Source organism: Pygocentrus nattereri, chromosome 21 (assembly GCF_015220715.1).
Source record: "Pygocentrus nattereri isolate fPygNat1 chromosome 21, fPygNat1.pri, whole genome shotgun sequence".
Classification (NCBI taxonomy): domain Eukaryota; kingdom Metazoa; phylum Chordata; class Actinopteri; order Characiformes; family Serrasalmidae; genus Pygocentrus; species Pygocentrus nattereri.
In genome coordinates this window covers 20381212-20395373 of record NC_051231.1, presented here as the reverse complement: position 1 = coordinate 20395373, position 14162 = coordinate 20381212, and positions in this window count along the sequence as shown.

Here is a 14162-nt window from a genome sequence, read left to right as displayed (position 1 = left end):
AAATTTGTTCCCTGTAGAATACGTGTTAACTTATTTGCACTTAGAAAATGAACAAAGCGTGTAATTTGACTGGGGTGTACTGTACGTGTTCTGTATCAGTTATCAGCTGAGGACAAAAATGGACCCTGGTCATAACAGGTAGTGGGGAGACGGAGAAGAAGAGATTTTGGGAGCACTGGAGAAAAGAATATCTTTTCAGGACATTTAAGGCAAAACAATTGGCCTCATATGCAAGGAAATGATTGCAATCTTTAAATAAATCCAACATTTGTCAACATTATCAAAGCACAATTTACATGTTTGTTGTGCATATACACACACTTTGTCTGGCCAAGACTTAAATTTGGGGCACTTCCTCCAAAGGACGTTTCTTTTTGGCATCTTCATTTCTAAGATTGCGTATAGTAACTAGAAAGACCAGGCTTGTTTTCTCGGTCAGACCTGTTTTGATAGTAGACGTGCTGTTCTTTAGCCACGCACAAATACACTCACAGTAATTAATTAGCCTAGTTTACAGAGCAGCCCTGGCTTATGTGTCTAAGTCTAATTGGATTAGCTATGCAGCTGTGCGATTGAGTGGGCTTTGTTTTAAGGTCACACATGTCTCATTGGCGACTGCCCACACCACTTCCGGCTGGCACTTGTGTCAGCAACAATACTGCCTGCTCAGATCCTGAGAAAGGGCAATATGAACTCTTTGCCCCAACAATAGTGCTCCCTGCTATTTATTACTCTTGTAACACTTTCTATGAAGCCCCCATTTATAAGTGATTGTAAATGCACTTATATCTATTTGTAGCTTTGTAGCAATGTTTTGTAAACCTATAAACTCTTAACAATGTTTGACATAAACATAATGTAATAAAAGTGTCACTATCCAGTAAAATAATTTTAAACAGAGAGTGACCTGTATAGAATTATAAAGCACCAATAACACTTATGAATAATTTGAAACACATTCTGAACATTTAAAGTGCTTCAAGTAAAGTGATATTTAAGCTATCATATAATGAATGAATGATAAGGTATTATAAACTTTACTTTTGTAATGTGAGGTGGTGACATTTAATATCATACCAGTTACAAAGGCATTGTTGCACTTTGTAAACTTTTCTTTCTGAATGTTTTCAAAATTCTGAAAAAAAGACTATACTAAACACAGCTATTTGTCCCACATATGACCCGAAAACATAGATGGCATCTAATTGACGTTGCAGGGCAGGAAGCTTTTCAGCTGACCCTCCAATAATAAAAGACACTGACACACATAAACAGTACAACATTAGTAAAGTTATTACGCTTACAAGCATTGGTAGCAAGCTACAGAGAGTTATAAGCAGGTTTGTAACTATTTATGAGTACGGGCTTTATAGAAAATGGTACCAATAACATTCTTAGCTGTGGTCCTACAGAACATGGGAGCCACCTCTGTTTTCTTTTTTCAAATGTAGACCAGAGAGGTTTCACTAACCTATCATTGTATCAAATCCAGTTTTGTGCCATATATAATTTTGGTATAAATGTATTATCCTTCCCACTTTGTTGCATGACAAGACAGATGTTTAAAGGGGACTTCCACTGATTTCCACTGATTTTTTTTTTTTAAATTGGTTCATTGTAAAGAAACTTACAGACTCTAATTTCTTTACAGTAGTGGTGATGAGAACCAGTGTCACAATGTGCACAATGCGAATGACCAGTGAAACTATATGTGTCTTGTGGGTTTTTATACTGTATGTAGTGATGACTTTTAAATTTAAGTAAATTTAAAGTAAATTCCCTGCATGTATCTGTCCGCCATGTAATCATTTTCTGTAGCTTTATTAAATGTTTTCACATCTGGTTCCTGTCATCTCAGCTTAATTCCTGTCATCATCTTACTTAATAAGTTTGTCTAAAACAGTGCATTTCACCTCAAACTACTGTTTACATCTTAACGATGCAGAATGCAGAAATGTTGAAAAAGTGGTGCACATAACGTGTAAGAGAATGATCTTTTACTTGCTTCTTGTGATTGATTGCTTTAATTTTTGGCCATTTTGAGTTTAATCAGCCAGTCCACTGTGGAGAGTAATAAGACTCTGGAAGCAGATTAAAGAAATACTGCAGCATTTTTTAACCTGAACTCAATTAGTCTTGTCTGGAGTTGCAAGACTACCACTTCTGTATTTAGTAAAAGAACAGAAAACTCTTTGACTTAAAACACAGCTGTATAAATGCCAATGGCCATGCGGACCATGCTGACGCTTTGTCTTCTATTACAGTTATGTTATGAGTTATCAGGAGGTTTGCTGTTGTTTTCAAAGTTGGAGATACAGATTTTATTGTGAGTGGTGGCAATAAGCTTTTTTAATCTAAAATATATTCTGCAGCCCCTGTACATTCTACTGCTGTTCATCTGAAGCAAAGCAGTGGTAGTTTACAGGTGCAAACTGAAACTGGCAGACCATTTCCACCCCATGAAACTTGTGTGTGTCGCTGTGATTACTATCAGTCCTGAGGGGAATGGGTGGGGTGGGTATGGTGGGGTGTGGGGGATATGAGGGCTATAGAAAGTTTCTTCTTGGGGTTTCGTCTTCTCCAATCAACATAACTGCACCTAATTACAAAGGAAGAAAAACATGGCCCACACTCTCAAAATTAATGGTTCTTTGAAGGCAATGCCATAGTAGAAACACATTTGTTTGCTTCCCTGAATATCCTACTGCATATATATATATATATATATATATATATATATATATATATATATATATATATATATGAGAATGAGAAACAGCTTTTCTACTCTTAAAGAACTTCCACATAATGCAATATTTTTTTTCTTCCCATAAAATTGCATACAAGCCCTGAACCATCTGGGAACTTTTACTGTTAAGAGTATCAATCTGCTTCTGTACATAATGTAAGCACAGGTTCAAGGAACTACTTCATGTTATTACTGATTGCTGAAAAAAAAACTTTTTGGCTGATGATGTCATGGTGCTCCTGCAAGTGTTGCGGTGGGGAAAACACAGAGAGACAGAAATAGAGAGAGTTAGCTATACAGTGGATTATTTCCTTATTCAGGCTCACCCTGGATCCTGTACTGTGTTTCTGAAAGATTGTGAAAGCCTGAATTCCACAGCAGCGACCAGCGTTCTGCATAAACAAGTTAGTCAGAGCTTTTTTCCCCTCTTTTTTTCTTTCACTGTACTTACTGACAGTCTCGTGCTTCCATTCCAGGTCTTTGAAATGTGTCTCAAAAGACATCTTGGGACTTTGCCAGACTTTTTCAAAGACCACTTAAACAGTTAAGAGAATGCCATCTCCATATAGATTTTGATCTAAGTGTCTGAATGTGTGTATCAGTGCCTGCAATGTAGACAACCTTTTGATTTCAATGAAAAAAAGAACAAACAAGCCATTTTTAGTGTTGCAATACTATATAATGTAATTTTATCCTTTATATTGCATACATTGCAGAGCTTTGTAAAAATACTCATCTCTGCCATTTTTCCAGTCTTCCACTGATCTAATTCATTCCACTTTAGAGAGTGTTGCCATTAGCTTGCTTTTAAAGGCCCTCCACCCATCAAAGAGGGGATTGTAATCTTTTGAGATCACAGGTCTGGGGAGGTAAGTCTATTCATTAGCAGTATTTAACCAGTTTTATGCGTTAATGGGCTTGACAAAGGCTGCTGCTTTATTATTAGAGTTGTGTATTCCCTCCCTAATGGTTCATTAATGGACAGACAAAGTAGGGGTTCCCTTTGACATGAAAGAGGTGCTCTCAAATAAGTGTTGACTAATTTGCATCTTTCACACTTGTTTTAATCAACATTGCCTTGTTCTGAATGTCTTCCAAAATCGTTTTCCAAATCTAACCAAAGGGTTTTTGTAGGTTCTTGATCATGTACAGCATGTGTCTATGTCATTCTAAACCACACATAATCATGTTTATATTTGACTGGTGTCTGTTTAAGGAGAGAACGACCATGTCTAAAGTTTTATTTAGCCTTTATAGTACACTATACACAGTCTATATTTACTTACACATCTGTGCTGTCATATCATATGTTTTGAGCACACTGGCTGGGAGATGTTCAGAAAAGCATCAACTTCCAGTGACTCCATCAACTTGGAGGAGTATATATAATCAGTGACTGGCTACATCAGCAAGTAGTCTCCAAACTCATCACTACCACCCCAACCAGAAGCCATGGATGACTGCAGAGGTGCTCATGCTGCTGAGAACCTGGTGACAAGGCTTTCAAGTTAGGGAATAAGGCAAGCCTCAAAATAGCTAGAGGCAAGCTTTCCCAGGCCATCATAGAGGCAACGCATGCCTACTCAAAGAAAATCCATGAACATTTTCAAGACATTACAGACACATGGCGCATGTGGCAGGGTATCCAGGCCATCATCAACTACAAGACACCTCCAACTGCTTGTGATGGTGATACCTACTTTCCAGATGCGCTAAATAACTTATATGCTCGGTTTGAAGCACAGAATGCAATGTAAAACCGCACCTCCTCCAAATGAACAGGTGCTGTGTCTGTCCACAGCTGATGTGCGGAGAACTCTACACAGAGTCAACCCACGAAAAGCCCCAGGATCTGACAGCTTATCGCACAAAGTGTTCAGAGAATGTACTGAACAGATGGCTGATGTTCCCATGGACGTATTCAACATCTCTCTGAGCGGTCGTTCCAACGTGCTTCAAGTCCACCATCATCATCCCTGTGCCAAAGAAGTCTCTAGTGTCCTGCTACAATGACTACTGTCCCATTGCACTCACTCCCATTCGAGAGGCTTGCTACGTGGCACATGAAAGACCAGCTTCCCTCACTGGACCCACTGCAATTTGCATATCGGCCAAACTGCTCAACAGATGACGTCATCTCCGCCACACTCCACCTCGCTCTCCCACCTGGACAATAAAGACGCCTATGTCAGAATGCTGTTCATAGACTTCAGCTCAGCATTCAATACCATCATCCCTCAGCAGCTGGTTGAAAAACTGAGCCTGCTGGGTCTGAACACCTTCCTCTGTAACTGGGTCCTGGATTTCCTGACTGAGAGACCTCAGTTAGTCAGGATAGGTAATAACGCCTACAGCACCACCATACTGAGCACTGGCGCCGCTCAGACTCACAACTGTACTGGAAAGTACAGCTTAATTCACATCATCAAGTTTGCTGATGACACGACTGTGGTAGGTCTGATCAGCAAGAATGATGCGTCAGCGTACGGAGAGGAGGTCCAGCACCTAACAGACTGGTGCAGAACCAACTGCAATTTCCCCCTGGGATCAATAAAGGAATCTGAACAACCTGTCTCTGAACAACCAGGAGATTGTTGCTGACTTCAGAATAGTGCAAGGTGTCCACCCCAAGTTCCTTGGTGTCCACATCACAGATAACCTCACCTGGTCCCTCAACATCAACCCTATAGCCAAGAGAGCCCAGCAGCACCTCTACTTCCTGTGGAGACTGAAGAAAGCTCATCTCCATTTCTCCCATCCTCACCATGTTCTACAGTGTGACTGTGGAGAGCTTCCTGAGCAGCTGCATCATCGCCTCGTTTGGGAATTGCACTGCCTCTGACCTCAAGACCATACAGCGTATAGTGAGGACAGCTGAGAAGAACATCGGGGTCTCTCTCCCCTCCATCATGGACATCTACACCACACGCTGTATTCGAAAAGCCACCAGCATTGTGGATGACCCCATGCATCCTTCACATGGACTTTTCTCACAGCTTCCATCTGGCAGAAGGTAACAGAGCATCTGTGACATCTTTGCCAGACTCTGCAACAGCTTTGTTCTGCAAGCACTCAGGTTTTTGAACTCACAATGACTGAACTGAAAGCCCCCCTTACACACACACACAACTGGAACTTGCTGCTAATACAGTGTTTATACTTTGTACCATGTAAATTGTATCTCAGGAACTGCTGTGCTCACGCATTCACAGATCACAGCATGTTAAATAATCTTTGCAACTTATTTCGCAATCATACCTCATGCTCAGAAATGAGTGTTGTGTCGGCACTGCACTGTCCTGTCTGTTTACTGTGTATAATGTCTGTTTAATTTATCGTATTTATTGTATTGTTTCTAGTCAAAATTTTTTTTCACACTTACATCTTCACATTGCACTTTGTACCGCTTATTCTGTTTCATGTTGCATTGTGTTCCTTGGAGGAATGTAATTTCACTCCCCTGTGTACTTGTACATAGATCGAATGACAATAAAACCCTCTTGACTTGACTTGAAAACTTTGCAACCATTTGAAAATACTAGCTGTTATTTGTATTGAAGATTGATTTCATATAAAGCACTTGCTTCATGATTCATGCATTCAGGATGAATGGACCAAAAGAGATGGTCCAAATATCTTGGAATAAACCCTTGTTACATTACCACACATTCACACACAAAATTATATGTTTTTTGTTCTGACAGAATCAATATGCATTTGAATGTCATTGTGATTATGCAAAGCTTCAGATCATTTTAAGCAGAATACATCAAAAGGCATTCTTCCACTGCACAAAGCACCTGAAGCTTTGGCACCAGAAAACTTGAATTATGTGTTTCCATTGGCTACCAGTACCAGAGGTTCAAGTTTTATGGTTTTTGGTACCTGCTCAAAATTGACAGGAGCAGATACTTGAGGGCATTCTGTTCTGTCTTTGTTAACCTTTGTAGCTGAATCCAACATTTAACAAACTCTTTACTGTTCCAGCAGAAGATAAAGTCACTAAGCATTATTAGATGACCTACATGTGCAGCACAATGTAAAGTAGAGTACAGAGGTAAGCTGGAAGTTTACTCAGTATCACTTTATTTTGTTTATGTCTTGATTGCTATTTGTAGACATTGTTGACCAGTGCTGTTGTCTGCAACTGGTCAATGACAACAGCACTGGTCAGTGATGTCTACAAATAGCAAATAGCTTTGTTTCAGCTATGCTCATCCAGGTGGTTACTTTTGTATGTACTATGGGTTTTGACAGATCTGGATAAAAGTGCATGTTCTTATTATGCTCCTTGGACGTTGAATAATCTGCAGAAAGATCTTAACATAGATACACTTATATCTATTTAAAAATATAAGTGCATCATGAAGAATTTAGTAAATGAGATGTGGTTGTTTTTCTTGAGAGGCTTGAGCGAGTTTAATTAGCTGTATTGTATTATACATCATGTTGTATATGTCATATTTTATGACATGTGTTGTATTTTAACAATCGAGCTTGATCTCTCTTGTAAAGTAGATTCTTTGATCTCAATGGCACTTCCTTGTAAAATAAAGGAAAAATAAAGATAAATATAATGATTACTTTGTAAAGAGTTCACTGAGATGTCACAGAACTCTTAACATTATTAACACTAAGTCTTTACTGTCCACACTGACAAAGAAAACATAAACTTTGGGTGATTCTACACACAATTCTATGTAATTGTAGATATTATGTCAATGTGTGAGTGCAGAAGGGTGCACTATGTTGTTTAATGTCAGCAGTTTAACCCATGTTAAGCTGAAATAACTAATAAGCAAATAAAGCCAAATTAGGTGCTTTTGACTTTTACACATATAATGACCAAATGACTATAGAACTTGTTATTCATGGTTATTATGGCAGGTGCACGTGGTGTCTCTCAAGCAGACTGAAATTGAACTAGAATTAGAAGCGTAAGTTCTGTTCATTCCTGTGTGGACCAGTTCTTATTCAAAAATACTAATAATTTTCAAATAGATTTTGCCTCAGCTGAAGGCTTTCAAATATTAACTGTGCTGCAGTGTATGTCCCATTTTCGTAATGTGTGTCTTTCGAGTCTGGCCAATGTGTATCTTAGGAGTATTTTGTCCTTTTAAGCCTGTGCCCTCTTAATCACTTGGTTGTTTTGGCAACAGCTGTTCTGAGAACTGAATAAATTGAATACTTCCGTCTGGACGGGGCTTTGTGTGTGTATGTGTCTGTGTGTGTCTCTCTCTATCTCTCCGTCCTTCTCTGTGGGTATTGGCACTGAACGAAAGCATAAAAGGCACACTGTAACAGAAGCAGGGGTGACACTGATACTTGCGAATTTGGTCAACCACACCGATGTCAGTGCTAAACATAGGCAAGCCCATGGCTGCACTGTTTATTCCTCCTCCGCTAGCCTGAGCTACAAGTAGATAATGTACTCAGCCTTTATTTCTTTATTTGTGATTTGTTGCTGAATGCTTTACGTATGTGAAGTGAGTGATGAATGGAAACAGCTACTTTGGAAGCTATTCAGGCTTGCATAGACTTATAAGTCTATGCTGAATTGTTTCCGGAAATGTCCAGACAAAAGCAGCATGAAATGATGTACCTTGACACAGTGTTAAGTCATTTTCTTCCATTCCAGGTGGGTAAATACGGGCAGTTCTTTTCTTGTCCACTTAAAAGATGAGCAAACATTAATGAGCATTTCTGGGGCGTGGACTCTTTAGTAAGTTCCACTAGTGTGTTTGCTCTTTTGCCCAGCTTACTGCTTGGTTACTGTGCTTCGGAAGCGCTGCAGACTGCTCAGACAATACAGCTGGTGAGCAGTGCAGGGTAATCTCTTGAAGGGATCAAATGGCTGCTCGACATGTGTTGTGAGGAAGGAGATAGTACAGTCTGGCTCATTAAAGGCTCTCTTCACTGTATCACTTCAGAGCCACTCGTGTGCTATTAACAACATTTAAAGTAGTGCTAGGCAAATCCTTGGGCAAGACTCCTAACACTGCCTTCGCCTACCTGTGTAATATCATCAAATTGTAAGTCACTGTGGATAAGAGCATCTGCCAAAATGCTGTAAAAATGTAAATCTATCTATTTAGACAGTGTATATATCCACTAGTCATTGCCATAAGGAGGCAGGAATTTCACCAGAACATGCTGATCATGCAGAAAGCCTAAGACCACTTTCTGCTGAGTTGATGAGGTAGACTGTGGTTTCAGGCCACTGTATGACTGTGGCAGCAACTGCCAAAGAGGAAGTAAGCACGACCATGGTTACGTTTTTAGACTCTGCATCAATTTAAAAGGTCTTGTCTTTAATTAGGCAATAGTTAATTGCCAACTTAGCTACTGGAACCATTGGCAAATACTTCTCAGTCATTCGGCCTCACATGCAACAGGCATGACACCAAATTACCTAATTGATTAACTTCCCAATTCATCTTGTGCCAAAAGTCTCGGCTGGAGTGTTACTTAACCCTACACAGACGACAAAGCACTTAGCTCAGCAGTTTTCAGCGCTTCTCAAAACAAGTGGCGAGGTCCCTTGCAATGTGTACTGTGAAGTGAGACGGAGAAAGGAAACTGAAACTTCACACCCCTGTAGCTGTCTACCTGTCGATTTGAATCAAAAAATTACAGAGGAAAATCATAACTTCACCTGCTGAGTCATGTAATGATACTAATATATTTGCCCTGTTTATTGTATGAAAGGGTACAGTTTGTCCTTGAAGGTGGTGCGTGTTGAGCACAGGCCACATATAGGTTTGGAAAAAAGCATGTGTATATGTTAAGGGGTTATGACACCTCAGCAATTGGAAACTGCAAGAGACACTTTGGAGCATTTTTACAGTATCCGTGACTGGTCTACCCAAGCATGGCACAAACCACAAGATGTCAAAGTGTGATAAAAGAAGGCTTCAGTGGTGTAACAAAGTAGCTCTTCATGAATAGGGTGTAGTAACACTTTTATCTAGACTTTTTCCTTGACTGACTTGCCTCGTTAGGCCTGGGAAGCACGTTGTTGAATATTTAGCTGCCTTTAAATGCATGGTCATATTCTTAAGGGGGATTTTCAGGATAGAATTTAGCATTCAATACAACGTATATGTAATTTCAATGGATTATAGTACAATTATGTTCCCTGACTAAAGGTACTGAGATGTACCCTTGAGGGTACCACCACAGGGAGAGTTTCATTTTTTTTAAAAAAAAGAGTGGATTTTAAAATTGTACTCAAGTGTATTAGCAAGAAAACAAATCTGCTTAGTACTCAGTTACATTTAAGTCATTTATATTTGCTTACCAATTGCTTATTTGTATTTTACCCCTTAAAATGTCTGGCTTATTACACACTAAGGCTTATTGTTCAGTAACTACAGGGAGTAGTTTCAGTGCAAACTCGTTAAGTCATTCCTAAGTTATAGAAGGGTACACCTCGGCCATGTAAGGGGTTAATTTAATTCTGTTTTGTTGTTGACAGCATCTGTACTGCTTTGTAATTGGTGGCATCCCAGATTTCAGAGTTTTAGCATTTTATTTTAGAGCAAATTAATAAAAAATTGAAAAATAGAGCCAAACAAACTTCAGTGTGCTGTTAGATGCTGGATTTACTAAGAAGTTCCAATGCAGTTCTATTAGTTACTCAGCACTTAAGTATTTTTTATCGTAATACTTTTGTACATTTACTCAATCTTAATTTAATGCACTTTTAGTTGTCTCATTGTTTTACCCAAGTATCAATACTTTTACATGTGTATTGATTTAGGCTACTCTAGCCACCTCTACACATAACCAATTTCCACAGACAGTAATTTCCCTGTAAAGAACAGAAAACAAGTTGAAAATGAACTTAGAAGCCAATGGGTGGACCTTTCAGCACCTGCCCAATGGCTCCTATTATGAATGTGTTCCAAGTGAAAAGAGTTTTAATGTTATTTTATAGCAAGCACAGCACACACCAAAATGATTGTTCGACATGTATGCTACAGATAGGCTACAGCAGATAGAGATTAGGTTGAATATTCCTTTAAAACCTACTTCTCACTCTGAGACTAAAAGATCTTGCTCTGGGTTTTAGTCATAATCCATTCCAAAGCCTTAAGACTTTGATTCTGCCATAGCCGAGGTTAAATGAAATCACTGGAGATTGGCTCTGCATGTCTGCCTGTTCATGCCTTGCATGGGGGGGGGTTGGGGGGAGAGCATGACTTTCAAGCACTTTATTGTGCATGGCATTGCAAAACTCAAAACTGAATAATCCCCTCCCGTTTTGTTTTTCGCCATCCCAGAGAGAGCACGTGATTGAAAAGCAACAGGCTGGTTTCTGTACAGAGCTGAAGGCGTGGGCACAATGACACAGGCCATGATGACTCAGGCCACAAATACTTCACTCAAGATTAATCTCAAAAGTTTATTTCCAGCCCTCCGTGATTAATTTGTGAATTGATGCCATTTTGTGGTTAAATGGCTAAATGACGTTAGAGTTCATCTTCAGTCATCATATGTGTAGAGCAGGTCATCAAGTGCAGCTGCAATACCCCACATGCTCAGCCCAATCTAAACTCAATCTCCAAGTGAATTAAATAATAATAAATAATAAATGCTGGCTGTCACTTTATTAGGTTCCATGGTTTGTGCGGGCTCTAACTGTGGTGCTATATTGAGTGAGACACTTTGCAGATTCCAGTCCACTCCCAGACACGTAAGTGGCTTTTTTGAGTCAGCTGCCTTTCTCTCTGAATCACATGCTTTTCATAACAAATGTGATGAAACCTGGGGCCAAGTGAGTCAACCATGGGCTGACATTAAAAGTCGAGAGGCTGTGAGAGAAGTGGGGGGGGGGGGGGGGGGGGGGGGGGTGTTTAGCAGAAAGCGAGAGAAAGTTGGGAAAGAGAGTGAAAGACAGCAAGAGTAAAGAGTGGAAAAAAGTTAGAAAAATGAGAGAACAAGAAAGTTACAAAAAAAATGAGGATGTGAAGACAAGAGTAAACTGGGCAAAAATGAGAGACAGAGAGGTAATATTATACAGGCCTTTCATGACAGTTAAATAAACCAACATAAACAATTTATAAAAGCTTATTCCAACAGCATACTCTATCAGGTGTCATAAACACTGCTTTTGTTAATTTCAATGGCATTTGATTTGTTACTTGTTATGACAAACGATGCCTGTTGGAATTAGCCTTAAAAATGTCTATGTAGCCTTATGAATGTGCCCTTCAGTAAAGTGTTACCAAGAGTTAAAGACAGTAGGAGTGAGCAGAACAAGAGAAATTACTTTAATAGATACATCCTGCTTTAACCCAATTGAGGCAAGCAGTACTGCAAGATTTCACAAGCCCTTGCATTCTCATTAGCCGCCTGTTTCCCCCAAAGGTTTCCCTTATTGTTCTATGCATCAGTTGTTCCCTTGGCTGTCTCAAATGAAAAAAGATGAATAAGCTTTTCTTTGGGTTGAGAACTTTTGAGATGATCTTGTTTATTCTTTCGGAGGAGTAAATCATTAACGATGTTGCAAGAATCCTGGCCTTTTTATGAAGTGGGATCGAAGGCTTAGCTTTTCCCCAGCCTTAAGAGTGACTCAGTGGCACACCATACACCTGACACTTCGTGAACTTTGTTATAGGCCTCTAAGCTGTGATGTTCATCAGGAGGTAACTCATGTAATCACTTTTCATGCCACATTAGACCACAGTAGATTAAGGTTTGGCACTGAAAGTATTGACTGATTTTGTAATAAGGGTTGGGATTCCTTGTGGTGACATCAAGTTATTTTAACAGCTTTTACCTGAGGCGAAGTAAGAAGAAAGGTCATGTTGGCATTGAGCAACACATCTCATGAAAACGCGTGGGTGGCTCATTGCCTTTGAGCTGGGGAGATTTTGGTGCTTCCCAATGTGTAGTTAAAACAACTGTATTTCCAGCCTTAGGCATGTGACAACTAGCACCACTGGACTACCAGAAGAGAAGTGTTAAAACAGGACACAGGATTAAGAGCTTTTCGTTTCCTTGTGAGGGCATTTTATAGAATATATGAAAATGTTCTTAGGGTATTTTCACATTCTTACTGGAATTGGTTTGGCTTATTTTGACTTGTAAGATTGCAGAGCTGCTGTATTTTTGATGGGAGTTTTTACAATACACTTTAACCTTTAAATGGTCATGTTTCAGTTTTCTCTGTCACCTCTGTGTGATCACAAGATCCTCCTTCTGATACTACACTCTTAAAAATAAAGGTGCCAAAAAGGTTGCCTCAGAGCAATAGAACAACCACTTTTAGTTCCTTAAAGAAACTTTCGATGGGTGGTTCTTTGAGAAACTATTTTTGTAAACAATAAAAAGAACCTCAACATTCAATACCACTTAAACATTTTTTTAGAATTGTATGCCTAACCCAAGAACCATTAAGGAGCCTTAAATAACCTTACTTTTAAGAGTCACTTGGCTTGCTGGGCCCATCAACAATTCTGTGTCACCCAATCTGGCACCCTATGAGTTGAGGAATGTGGAATGTCCTGGGGAGAGACAGAGTCTTGTTGAAGAGAGCCCTGGAGACAAGGCAGGGACAGTGGTGGGAATCAGGATGCAATTATCCCTAGCTCTCTTCCCAGTCAGGCCCATCCTGGAGAGCGAGGATTTCCTCCGGAGCTGATGCTTCCGCAAGCTACAGCAGGGAACAGGAAAGATGGAGCCGCTTTGCCTGGCAGGTCTTTCCATCTGAACAATGAGAATAGGCAGGCAAAGGTATTGAAAATGACGCCATCCTGGCCAACAAACAGAAAGTAAAAGTACACTGCACAAATTTTAAAGACACCTGGGTCAATGACTGATGGGTCTATAAAGGCTTTTGATAAGGGGATTTCTTGGGGGCTAAGATGACTTTAGTTTAAGTACTAAGATCAAAGGTCCTGTTCTCCAAAGCAGTCTTCCTGGTAAGGGGAAGCACTGCAGGGTTTCCATAACTGACAACATTATGCATGTGTGTGTCTTCCTTCATCTCAGGATGTCTTTGTTACTGTCTGTGTTTTATCTGCTCCCTTGTTGATTTTCTAATCTCCAGAATGCCTTCCTGTAAGCTTTCGCGACTTCTTGGGGTGACCCCCAGGGTCAACTCAAAGGAAGGAAAGGAAGGATACAGCATGTCCGTACTGCAGGGTGGGAGGCAGATAAATGGCTGATGGTTCTGTTACCCAGGAGTTTATCTAATACACATGCTCGAGTGACAGTGAGTGAATAGATGACTGTCCTGCTGACTGCCAAATCAAATCTGAATGAGTTCAGAGGTCAGGTTACAACATTCAATAAAAATGCAACCACATTGTAAATTGTCTCTCTTATTGTCACTGTTGTAAGAAAATCTCATATCTCTGAGATGGTAACTTTACAGGAGAAAAAAAGCAATGTTACTGACATTTAA